This window comes from Ischnura elegans, chromosome 8, assembly GCF_921293095.1.
Source record: "Ischnura elegans chromosome 8, ioIscEleg1.1, whole genome shotgun sequence".
NCBI classification, from domain to species: domain Eukaryota; kingdom Metazoa; phylum Arthropoda; class Insecta; order Odonata; family Coenagrionidae; genus Ischnura; species Ischnura elegans.
The window spans coordinates 110,728,802-110,742,780 of NC_060253.1; the positions used below are offsets into that span (position 1 = coordinate 110,728,802).

Consider the following 13,979-nt stretch of genomic DNA (forward strand, 5'->3'; position numbering starts at 1 on the left):
GCAGGGTTTTTAAATCTTGATAAAGAAAGAAAAACACTTCTTCAATAAAAGTGCCTCTAAGCCATCTATTCTGCGTATAGGATTAAGGGAGTGAAATTGGGTTCTCTCGGCTTTGTGGGCTATATATCTTACTATTGTTGCGTGTTAAATGTCCTCAAAGGAATCACCCATAAGTGACCAGGATTGAACCTCCCCTCTGTCTTATACTTACTTTCTTTTGTGACCTCATTCTTTTTTTGCCATTCTCTGGTGTTTGTATGGTTTGAAAAGAATCAAATAAACAAGAAATTGACTGAATATGTAAAATTATATGTTTAGCATTAATATGAAACATACGTGGAAATTTACCTCTTGTAGAATGGATTTACGACATCATAATAATTTCTCATATAGTACTATCACCTTGAAATACGCACGCCTCACATACATTTAATACCAAGCAGTGAATATTGATATCAACTATAGCACATCATTTTTCCCCTTCGAAAAAGTTGACAAAAAAGTAGTGAGAGATTTTTCAGGCTTTAACTGGTGAAATTCCTACGTTCATTAAATAAAAAGTAAGGAGCAATTTTCCACAAATATTTTAATATCAACTCGCGACCGGCTTCAATGCCTTATTTATACCTTCATGTCATGCTAGAAGATAATGCAAAATTTATTAAAATCGGTCGTGAAGTGAAATCATAGTATTTGTGGAAAATTGGCTGTAACTTTTAATTTAATGATCCGACAGACAAGTTTGAAAATCCACGAGAAAAGCTTTAATTTACATTCACGAGCTCTCAATGCAACGCAATTAATAATTCGGATTGTCGATACATCGATTGATTAAGGAACCCAAAAATGCTCATCCTCTTCGACAACCATAATTCAAATACATTCAATAACCACAAATATATTTTTTATCAGGTGAAAATTTCATTAAGTTAAATGCGGCGTATAAAAATGAAACATCTTTGTAACTAGGGCTCATTCAATTATATATGAATTCTTATTTCCCTCATAAATGCTGCCATTCTGAAAATGCAGTCATCTACACGCGAAGCTGACTCCAAAAGCAAAAGAGATACTTTCATCAAAACAGTGGTGTCACAATAGGGTGGTTTCCTATTATTTTTTTATTGCAAAAATCGAAAGATTATTACTCCTGGAGTACGTATTTTACGCTTTTAGATTTTTAAATGACGATATCTATTTTTCGCAATTCAATGAAAAGTGAAATTTTTCAAGCGCGCGAAAACAAGACGGGTAAGTATGAATGCCGGGAAAACGCCGTGTGACGTCGTTCTGCTTCCCGCTGCCGCAAGTGAGGTGACCTTGGGGCGAGGCTCTGAGCGCTGATACGACGCAGGATGCTTGCAGGTAGCATAGTACCCTGCTAGCAGGTAGCGCTTGGCTTAAATAAGGATTATTAATACCTTATCAAACGAAGAAAACTTTCCGACGTTAGCCAGTTTTAATAGGTGATTATTAAGACATGTTTCCCTGAGCTCTGTGCCTCGTGCATGCATTGGTAATCTCAGACGATCTAAAACTCCTATCTACTCGCATAGAAACTATGTCCCTGTGATGTCACGTGGAGTGGCACCGCATGGGCGCCAATCTGGCCTTTTTCAAATGAGGATAAAATAGACCCTTGCCATTCGTCTAAACCGGTATTTCTAAAACCAAATAATTTTTATACTATGAATACATAATTATTATTATTTTTTCCTCTTCTATTCTTGACCTTGTTTAATACATTTTATAATATTTCTTGGAGTTTAGGTCAATGTAAAACAAGTTATAGCCAACGTTTCGATTTATTTAAAATCATCCTCAGGGCTATGAAAGAGAAAAATAATCTGGTAATCTTATTGATAAACCTTGATTTTCCCACGTTTGGGAAACCACAAATGATAATTGTCCTTGTGTACGGGTCGATGGATGGAAGACGAGCTAAGTGCGGCCTAACTTGCTACAAGTACTGAAGATTTTGAGCCTGCCTCTTCATGATGGTGGCCATTCTTCCCAATGCACCTCTTTTAAGCTGCTTGCAGCGATAAAGAGAATCTCCAAACTTCAACAACCTCGCGTACAACAATCTTTGGCGACATTATCGATCAGGTGTCGAGCTGTATTCAATTGCCCAAGAGCTAGCTTGTTGTGATTTTTATCATGGAGCACATTCATTAAATCTGCGTAAAATGGATTTATATCATCAAGTTTAGGAAAATCTTGGATGATTTGACTTAGTCGATCATGAAAGTTCTGCTGGGTGAATTTCACTTTTCTCATATAAAATGCTCGTATCCGAGATATTTTGTAATTTTTATGAATTACAGTAGGTGTTTTACGCTGTGTTTTGGACAGAATAATGTCCACAAAATCCTTAGAGGTTGGAACAACTGCAATTTTCTTAAAATTATACTGTGCCATGGCTGCAGATTTTTAATACGGCCACGGAAATAATTAATTCAACTCCAGTTACACGTGTATTCTCGGCCGTGATGGCACCAGCCGAATGATTTTAAATAAATCGAAACGTTGGCTATAACTTGTTTTACATTGACCTAAACTCCAATAAATATTATAAAATATATTATGAATACACTAATGGTGGGTAACGCACCGCAATCAATGCCTTTCGTTTTCTTTGATGAAGGAAACTACCCTATTACAGAAAACAATCTAAAAGAATTTTATTTTTAACCGAAATTTATTACTTCATTCTAATATTAACCGACCTACGTTTTGAAAGCTCATGTCACTTTCGAGGTAAAACTACACAGAATGCGATCAAGTTCATATGTTAGGTGGAGGGTGATTTTAAGGGGTAATGCGTGTTGGACAACTTTCCGGTGGACAAAGGTCTGTCGTGTTCGATTTGAAGTTGAGAAGACAGGACAATGGAGGTGAGGAATGGAAAGGGTTATTGACAACGCATATATTTTTCTTTGAGATTTCAAGCTGATCCAAAAAGTCCTTTCTCCTTTCTCCATTTGCATTGTTTGTTGATAACCTTTACATTAAACGCGCTATTTCCTGTCTGATAAACTGAACGTCCATTTTAAGCCACAAAAACAGAATTACAGTTTGGAGGTGTCACAGCATATCTTAATAAACACCGCTCTGGTTCTTGTATAAAGTTCATCATGAAAGGCTTTAAAGAAATAAGGTTTCCAAATAAGATAGGTTCGTTGTTGACATTGTTCAAGTTTCCAGTTTATAAAGGCAACTATCTACGTGAGAGGAGGGAAGGGAATAGACAGCGCCTTTTTCATCAAAGACTCTGGGACGAAGCTAGGCCTTTAAATGAAGTTTGTTTCTTTTTCCATTCCATGAAATGAAAATTATTTTGGGCCGCGAAGAGCTCCCCTCGACACGATGCTAGCCTCAAAAGATGAGCGACTCTTCGCTGGAAGTTTTTTCATGCTTCACGTGAACATAAACTTTCGGATTTCCGAGTGAACGAATCCTACATTATGCATTTATGTATTATGAATGAATGCGTGGGCTGAAGAAAATTATGCGCGCAGGTTTTTGGTTAAAAACTTCAGTTCCTAGAAATAGTAAAAGCTGTGTCACAAACTCAGTTTGCTTGAAGTGAATTTGGACGCTTTCCTATGTATTTCCATTAGTTTGTTTGTGTTAGTGTTCACCCGGAATGTGAATTCCCGCCATGATCCCCTCATGATACAAACATATCTACTATATCTCAAGAGAGCTGCGTCAAGAAAATCTACGGATTGTTGACTTATGAGGATGATGGAGCCTTAAATGAAGGAAAGCAAGACAACACCATCAATTTTTACAGTTGTATGGAACACCACCTGAAGAGCATTTTGAGAATGCAATGTTCTAATATCAAATATGTGGCAAAGCTGCAGTGGACGGGGGGCGGGCGGTCAAATGACTCAAACCCCTCCGAAATTTTGGGAGGCACGGGCTTAAGAATATCCTCTACCGGGCATGTGCCCAGAAATTTATTTCGGGGGTTACCGAAATTTACCCTGGAAATTAGTTATCAATCCGCACGCATCGAAAATTCATCAGTCTCAATAAATAAGGTACAAATATCGTTTGCATGTAGCAGAATTTTATAATATTATTAGTCGATTTTTATACCAAAACTGACGTATTAATAAAAGCTTGGTCTCAATGGGCCTGAAATCCGTCTGATATTTTTCATAAATTTAAAGCTTTTGTGCTAGAATTATCGATGATTCCCCAAAGAGATTAAATATCAGACGAGAAATCTTATTGTGCATCGTGAACTGAAGTGTCAGAGGAGAGGTGACCCTGGTCTCCTCCGCAGATGCATCGCGGGCAGTCGCAATTCGGGGAAATAAAAAATTTCGGGAGAGGTGGGTGGGCTGATGCCCTCTAAGCCCCCCCTGGCTGCATGTCTGTCAATAACTCCTCCCACTCCAGAAATTTCTCTTTCGTCCTTGAGATATACTTGACCTTGAGAATGAGGAAATACTGAACGGAGGAAATAACACTTTCGACACATCACGGCGAATATGATTTTCCTGGTGCAAGAAGAGTCTGATATGGAGCGCAGCGTGCGGAGATGCGGATGCTGAGGAAGGCCGACGAGGAAAGACGTTCGAGATGTAGTCATGGAGAAGAATGGAGAAGGTGAAGTGAGAAGGAGGAACAACGAAGTGCTAGGTATGGTGGGTGAGGGGGGAGTAAGCTACTATTTGAGATACGGAGAGATAGAAGTATAGGAGTGCAGAGCGAGGAGGGGATGCCGAAAACAGTGCTAAAGGGGAGAACTGTTGGTTATGCGAGGGAGAGGAAGGAAAAGAATAGGATTTTTAGATAGTATAGTATAGGTTCCTTTGAATTTTGGGTGGATAAATTATAAAATTTATTCGTTACAACTGTAATTTGACTAATTCCAAACTAACTTCATATATTTTATTTCGACAAAGTTCGGTCGATCTCTAAGAATTTGAGCACGAAAACCAGACAGAAGAGAATTTAAAACGCTAAGTAAGAATGTAATGTGACAGCGTAGTCGCGCAAGGATAGATACATTTTTTTCAAAATTTAACCATCAACCGAATTCCATCAGCCTGGAGGCATTTCCAATCGCACATACGGAAGCAGTCAGATATTTTTACGAGTTACCACTGTTGGAGAACTATACAATATGCAAGCTAGAAATATCTTCTTCAAATATAATGCTGATATTCCTTCATTAGCACAGTGTGAAAGGATTCTTAGTGCTTCAGGTCTTCCTTTTTCAGTCAATAGAGGACGGATGTCCGACGCCAATTTTGAAACGATAATTTTTTTTTAATTTAATGACTTTTTAAGTTCATATAAAATCAATTATTTCCTGAACTAGCTTAGGAATTTTTTACGTAATTTAGAAAAACAAGATTTTTTGTGTTGTGATTATTTTTTAAAGTACAGTGAAAAAATTTAATATAAGTCAGTACTTTTTCAAAAAAATTAATATGAAGCATTTATTTATAACTTCAAACCGAGATAAACTTTAATCCTTTATTTTTTTAGTGACTTTCCCAGCTGATCTGATTACACCCATTTCACAATTTCCGCTCCACTGCGCACGAATTCCAACGCTATTATATTCTCGGCTCGCGCCTCAATCATAATTTTCCACGGCGTGCATGACGTTTAACTTCTGCAGTTTCCGATTTTATCATACAAGTTGAGAGCGCTGTACGGAATTGAGCAATACCTGACTGCGGCAGAGTCATACGCTCTAATGCTGCGGAGTTTACCCACACAAGTTTGGATTACCAAATGAATTTCAACCTGACATCTTTGGCAGAATAAGTGGGGGGAAAACGGCATTACCCCCCCTGTATTTACAAAAAAATTTAAAAAATGGTATATTTACGAAACTGTAACTTTCTATCGCGAATAACTCGAAAAATGTTAATGTTACGAAAAATATTCTAAGAATCATCTCTGCTTATAATTAGTTTTCCCATCGATTTCTATCGCCAAAATTTCATAAATATTTTCCACCCTAGAGATGGGGTGGAAACCACCCCCAGGGTAAAAGCACCCGTCGCCATGACATAGATTTTGATCTTTGGTCTATTCTCTACCAACTGTCAAAATTTCAAGTAAATCCATCCCGTTTGAAAAAATTGCAAGCCAAAGTGCTTCATTTCCCGTACTAAATCTCTCAAGTGGCTGTCTACCAAAAGTTTTCATTCCACCAGCTCAAAACAAAATATTTTTAAATTATTCTCCGAATATCTAAAAGCCGCTTCTCTACGCATAATAGACCTCCGGCTCATTATTGCCATGAGGTTTTGCATACAACCAAGGAAAGCAACGGAAAGTAATGAACCAAAACAAACAACTAACTTAACTCGCAACTACTTGAAAACCTACCACACACACATAATGCTGTTTATAGAAAAATAATAGCTATGAATATATATTTTATGATTAACGTTGAATAAGCTTTGCAGGTACATAGTAACATCAGCTTGAGCCGGACATCATCTGACATTCGTCTGCAGAACTACAAGAACGAACTGTCGCACATAAGGTATTGAATTTGAGTTCTTTCCTATCGTCATCGATTTCTTAACTGGAGTACGCCACAATTCCATATTACATCCACGATATTTTTCAATCCGAGGGGTCATCTTCCACGATTCAAGGTTATAACTAACGAGAAAAAAATCGCCTGAAAAAAATGAATACGTCACTGCGTGGTCAAAGGTTTCACTCAAATTTTCCCGTTACTTCAAAATCCACCGAAGCCCTTCACGCTAATTCTCGCTCAAATTTCACCATATTATTCCACCATGCCAATTTTATCTCCAAACGCTAATATAGAGATATAAATACCTAGAAGTGATCACACGCAAAGTGATCTGTATGAATAAATTATCCCTACTTTTTCTTAATTTGATAATTCTTTAGACCTACCTTAAGATGCACGTAGTCCAGGGGGAAGGCCGTAGGATGGGGCCATAGAAAACCACAAAATTGCATGAAAATCCGCAGTAACACTGAGCAAACTTAATTTATTAATAAAAACTTTTTTCAAACAAGAATTCACTTTTATATTATGGACGCAAGATTTCCCTGTCGTTAAGGTGATTTGCTATCTTCCGAGGCTTATAGAGGAAGTTGACAGAGTTGAAAAGGACGCACACAGAGCAAACCCTGGACTTAATGAACAAATTATCCTCAGCTTCGAAAATAACCCGAAGAGCCATTGAGCCAAGAAAGTGGGGTCATCATTAGCTAAAAATGATCACACCCATGAAGGTCAAAAGAGGTCCGAAAACACGAACATAAAAAGACATCCCATTGCCGAACGGTACAATTAATGAACGGAACCGAATAAATACCTTGAGACTGCCTTGTAGCATATGGGCATGCAAAAATAAATGTGATAAATGCGTGCAGAGTCAATGGCGATCATTCACGAAATTTCAACAGGGTTTTAATCTCCTAAAATATATTTATGTTTCATGACTGTTTACCTATCATTGTGTTTTATATTTCTTACACTGTAACCTTACCGTGCTACATGGCAATATTCATTTTCACGGATCTGTGTATCTTGCCTCTTCGAGCAAATCCATATCTTAGTTGAGTTTTCAAAAAATAAAGGCAGAACAACAATGAGCATTACCGTAACTATTCAAGCCCTAAACTAAAATAATCTAACAATAAGCGGTAATAACTGCGGTAAGATAAGGTGAAATGATAGTCAGGCGTTTAAATGAAGCGAGAAATGTAATCTAAAAAAATCAGAATACCAACAAGAAACTAAACAAAAAATAATACTCAGCATATGTGTATTAATTCAAGTTATAATAATTTAAACCGATCAAGGGAAGGGATTAACTTAGCAATGCGTGGAATGTCATTTTAATTACAATAAGTTCAACTGATTCGCGTATGATATAGTGTATAAGTTCGACGTATTGATATGAAAGGTAGGTATAATTATTGTGGCAATATTCAAACTACATTTCATTTCAATATATTAATTAGAATGAAAAAAGATGGCACCCCTCCTTTTTATCATATAGTCCCAGATATTTCCTGCCAATGATAAGTAATCTGATGGTTGTGGCGGTGGATAGTTTCATCTAAATGTTTTATGTTCGGTCAAACTTATTCATTCACCTTTATGACGATGGATGAGAGGTCCGTCGTAATTTCCGTGATATACAGGACCGATTTAAAACGGTGGAAAACCCAAAGAGACTTTACGCAAACAATTCGCCGGGAAAGAATTACACCTTATTTTTCCTAAAATCGCAAAGTTATGCAACAAGTATTTCCAAATCAAAAACGCTACATTAAATTTCTGTCTTTCACAATTCTTGTTGAGGAAGTCACAATCTTGGAAACTTTGTGTTGTTCAGTAGCAAATGGATCTCCTTTTTTTAACGAATTCCCAAGATATTTTCAGGTCAGGCTGCCTCCCCAGGACCATTCTATCACTAACATTCATTAAGGTACTTTCTCATTTCTGTATCCATCCACAAACACATGAGCTCTTTCTCAATAGGTTTTTGCAGCTTTGTCACGCACTCCTTGAGTGGGTATTTTTTCCGCAAATGATAAATCAAACAATATCCTTACGTTTTTTCTACTAAGGCACATATCTTTTGGCATGCCACATTACTATTTCGTGCAATGTCACTATGCTGTCATATATCGTTCTTTCTTTCTTTTCCATTCGTTGGAACTCTATGTTATCGAATGTTATTTATAGTTTTCACTTGTGACTGTATTAAAAAGCTTTCATTTTTTATTCCTAATGTCTTCTTATCGCTGTAAATGTATAGTTTTTTATAACTAGGAGTTGGATATACTCGCATCGCCCCGATAAGGCCGTTTTATTATTAAGGGTACCATAACTAACATTGTACCACTAAAACACACAATATCAGGCAATGACACTTTTAAGATAATTGTACCACAAATATTCAACTAAATACCGCTTTGAGAAAGCTGATAACAAAACCACAGATAAAAATAAGCATAAAGGAATGTTAACTAAGCAAATAAATAATTTGCTGTTCAGAAAAATTGTTTCACAGATATTTCATTTAGAAAATGTGTTTTTTTGCACATAAATGAATAATGTGTTTAAAAGTGTACTGTATCCACTTGTTTGCACTTTATTATAAATATTATTGTTTATTAATGATGGAAAGAGGAATCAGTACGTTCAACTGTATTTATCAACAATCTCTCAATATTTATGTGGCCGCTGAGAATTGATAGTCAATTGGTACCAGAATTGAAATATCTCTAAGTTTGTATTCCAATGAGTTTTTTATTAAATTAACCACTATACTTAAATAAACATGACTGATAGCTGAGTGACAAAAGAAGAGCAAAGAAGGAAACATTACCATTCCCGCCTCGGCGCTTTCCGAACGACGAATCAGCTGGTGTCCCCGCTGGAAGCAGCGATCTCTCCACGGCAAAAGACCGTACGGACCCACCACCTTCCGGCGAAGCAGAGGGTGAAGGCCGACGAAAAAGGGACTCGTAGGGGGTGGAAGAAGAACACCACGAGGGCAAGAAGTAATCCAGGTGGAGATGGCCACAGAAGCGGGACACACACCAAAACCAGGGGAGGAAAAATCACTTCACACAGAAAAGACACTCGAAGACACTCCCCCCGTCCGCCTAGCACAGGCGACTTTGAGGGATACGGCAAAAACAGATGCACGGAGATGGAACAGAGCACGTAATATTAATTATTTCCTTCGATTTGACGCGTTGTTATATCCTTTCAATTGACAATAGAGTGAACACACCACCACTGAGATGACTATTCCTTTCTTTGGAGCACTGCCGCCACGGGGCGAGGAGGAAATGGACACCCGCTTGGGTTTCTTCCGCGACCAACCGCTTTCCACGGCCTCTCACGGCACACTCAGAGGGCCTCTTTCTCCGACCGCGCGTTCGCTCGCATCCGCCGCGGCACCTCACACACATTCCCCCCCTTTCCCTCCCCTCCCCCCCCCCAAACCCCTCCGACCGCCGCCGAAGCCGGTTCTTCCCTCGGAGCGCGCGGGGGGAGGTGGTCGGGGACACAGATATATACAATAGATTGGCAGTGCCTATGTTTTCCTCACGGTGGCGCTGAAGCCGGCCGGCAGAAGAATTTTGCGCAACTAGCCATCTTGCTTTCACCGACCGTTGCTCATGTGCCATTAACATACGTGTATTTGAGAGGCTACTTTTCCTGCTTTTGGAGCTTTTTAAAAGAAGAACGGTGAACCACTGCGTTATGTGGGGGTGCACATTTAAGTATACTACGAGGGGAAATTTTCCTGGGGGCGAAAATGTGTCTCTACACGCGTAAATAATAGATATAAGGAAAGCATGGTTTGCGTTCAGTAATGTCTCCGCTTCCATCTCACAGAGCATGAAAATATTTTCCAAAGCCTTTTTTTTGTACGTATCGCCACGAAATTTATATCACGTGAAGTGCAGGTTATGCTCTACCTTTTTAAATTTATTGTTGGCAAAATTCACATAGTTGTAGAAATAGCATCATGAAACTGTGACACGTTATTTTTGCTGAAATGCAAATTGCTCTCCAAAACAAATTCTAAAGGTGTGTGACGGAAGCGGATATTTACCGGAGTTTCTGAAAGCGATATCATTTCAAATGCAGTAGCTTCATATCTCTAGGATCGGTAATTAACCCCTCAAGCGCGGCGGGCATTTATTTAAATACCATCCCAGCGGCCGGATGAGATTAAGAAGACTTCACCTTATTGGCATACTATCATTCAATAATTTATATCGTTCATAATTTACGATCATTATCATTAAAATTTTTTGTAAACTTGCATAATGTAGTGCGCTACTATATAATAATATTTCAAGCGTTTGAATAAATATAGGCGTTGAGTTTTTCGACCGAAGTCGTCAATGTGCTGGTTTAAAACGGAATTTCATCGAATCATTTTAAAAATTTCTGAAGGCCTAAAGTCGTTATGAATATTTTATTGGAGAGGGAAAGCATTTCTTCAAAAGATAGAGCAATTTGTTTTAATCTAAAATACAATATCTGGCGGAGAAAAAAAATTATATACAGTAGGTCAGGAAGCGTACTGGGTACGCATGACGGCGTTGAGGGGTTAATAACATGTGCATTCTCTGTCTCGGTGTCTGTGTTTTGATGACGGAATCATCATGATGTTTTCAGTTGTGTTTTCTGTGTTTACCAAGAAAAGACTTTCTCCAGTTTCCATTATGTCATATACTTTCCGCTGTTGCATTATTACATTGTATCGGAATTTTATTTCCGTTGTAGTATTATTATTTATTTAGATATGTAGAGCGTGTATTATGCACCTTTAACTCTATCTGGAAACTTAACGAATTTCTTTTTGCTCAGAAAGTTAGATCATAATGGGTTTAAATAGGTTGAATCAAATTTAATTACGTAATATTTTTGGCCCGATTACTTATGGCAGTGAAAGGTTAGGTAGCATTGCTTCTACGTTTTTCGTCTAATTGACAACTCTAACTGAGCAACAACTCTTTGACAACAAAAATACAGTAAGTGGAAGCATCAAACCTTTGGAATTTTCAAATTATTTTGTTTGAATAGTGTGACAATGTCGCTGGTAAATCTAAGGGTGAACAATACCATGTATTCACGATTGTAGGCTACCTTCCTACACTAGCAGACGACGTAGTTAACCATTTTCCCCATCTGCTACGCCCCTTCTACATTTGGGACACAATATTTTTTTTTCGAGGTAACTCATGCATATGGATTCCAATTCCATAATATTGAGCAGGAACCGAATTAGTATTAATCTTAGCTCAGCTTATATTACCAATTTCATAACTTCGTCACGGTTATGTTCCGCTCAAAGATTGGTTAATTTACCACGTAAGTGTCAAGATCGGTCCCTTTCTTTTTAATTGGATACATCTTAAACGAAAATGACAACGTTTTCTATAGTTCATAGCCTTAATCAATGCGCCATTATCTTTCACAATGTAATTTTCCTCCAGTTCCCTACTTACGCAAACGCATAGGTCGGTGAAAGCAACATGGCCGCCAGCAGAAAGGCATGGCTTCACCCCCCCCACTCCCATTGCCAATCTATTGTATATATCTGTGGTCGGGGAGACGGTTGCGCGCGCAGCCCGCCAGGTGACGTCTCGGGCGTCCTCAACCTTGGAGCAGACAGCATGCGGTGACGAGGTCCAGTGACGTCTCCCACCGACCAAGCACAGTGACGCCGGCGGCGCCTTCTGCAAAAGTCTTCGCCGTCCATCCATCCACGCCAGAAGACCGACCGTCTGCAGTGGAAAGAAGTGATCGTATGACTGTTAGGATAGATATTCTAGCGATTTGATCGACGGATTATTCTTCCTCATAGGATAATCCTATAAAATCGCTAGAATAGTAATGGCTTTGCCTGGTTTCGCTAATTAGATGGGCCCTCTTGGCTTCTATAGCGTTGAGGTGTTTTCCCCGTCCCATCCCTTCCGAACCTATCCTACCCCAGAGGCGTCGTCGGGCTCCTATCGCGGCGGCGCCTCTTCCCTTTTTCCTTCCTCTCCATCCCTCCCCCGGGTGATTGGGCTTATATAAGTCTCTGACTTGGTTCCCGGCCCCGGTGTGTTGTATCCTCGAACGGCTCCCCTTGAGCCCTCATTCTCTCTGTAAGGATAGATACCCTTCTCGTAATACACCGGTAGTCGGTTTTAGTCTCTACTCTAAGAAAATTATTCGTCACCCCGGCCTTTCACACGGGAATTTGTTATTTTTGGCGCTGGAATATTTGCATTTATAGCACTCCCGGCCGTTCACATCGGGATTATATAATTACTACTTCATTCATTCACACGACGCCTTAAGCGCAAATATGCATATAAATTCACAGGTAAGGAAAGAAAGGGAAAGGAACATGGAATAGAAAAAGGACAAGGACAACGGTGCTGTGGTAGATGGATATATATATATATACACACGTTTGAAATAAACTCACACGAGCATTATAAATAATGTAAAGGAACTTCTTCTTGCCCGGGGGTGGGCACACAAAAAAACTTAGAAATTGACAGAAAAACGAAAAATAAAATAAAAGTGAGGAACTTACGGGGAAAGGTTGTTTTTACAAATTTTCGATGGGACGCAGCCCATCTTTCTCAAGTGAGAAGAGGAGGATCGAAAATTTGTAAAAACAACCTTTCCCCGTAAGTTCCTCACTTTTATTTTATTTTTCGTTTTTCTGTCAATTTCTAAGTTTTTTTGTGTGCCCACCCCAGGGCAAGAAGAAGTTCCTTTACATTATTTATATAACATTATTTATATATATATATATATATATATATATATATATATAAAATCTTGATGAAAGCGCACTAAGCGATAATATAAATATGTGGCCGATCGAGGCGAACGAACAAAAATTGTACTACTAAAACATAGACACACGTAAAAAAAGGGACACTCACAAATAAACGTTCAGACGTTTCAGCGGATTGATCCGCTATCCTCAAAGCTGAAGGTGAACTGCTGCAGGCAGGGTAAGTTCCTCCAGTCGCCCTCCTTGGTGAGGTAGTGGGGGTGGAAGAAGGGGAAGGGGAGAGGGGGGGAAAAAGGGAGGGTAGGGTTTGTTTTGGCTTTTAGTGGGCGATGTTTAGCCCGGGCGTTTCAAACGCCTTTTCAACCCAGATGTGGGCCATCTCCCTCGTCCTCACCTCGATGATAGTTGCCCTCTCTGGCAAAACTTCAATGAAGGTTAGGGAAAAACATTGGTCGAAGTTACTGTTGTGTGAGGAAGTGTGAATGGGGATGGGTTCATGAAAGGGGGGAGTTTTGCAGGAGTGCCTGTGGTTATTCATACGGATGGATATGGGTGTGGTACATTCTCCTATGTAGTACGCGGGGCAAAAATTACAAAATAGCCTGTATACAACGTTGAAGGAAGTGCAAGACGGTGTGGAGGAGGATCTATTGATGACAGGTGAAGTGG

The 13,979-nt window shown here is 39.0% G+C and overlaps 1 protein-coding gene across 1 annotated transcript in view; it reads right to left on the bottom strand.

Annotated features, from left to right (window-relative positions):
• LOC124164480 overlaps positions 1–9,923 on the bottom strand; it is a 329,242-nt gene extending 319,319 nt beyond the window's left edge. Inside the window, exon 1 of the mRNA XM_046541811.1 lies at positions 9,372–9,923. The gene's annotated coding sequence lies outside the window, so the exon portion shown is untranslated. The remainder of the gene's footprint in view (positions 1–9,371) is intronic.
• Between the last annotated feature and the right edge of the window lie 4,056 nt (positions 9,924–13,979).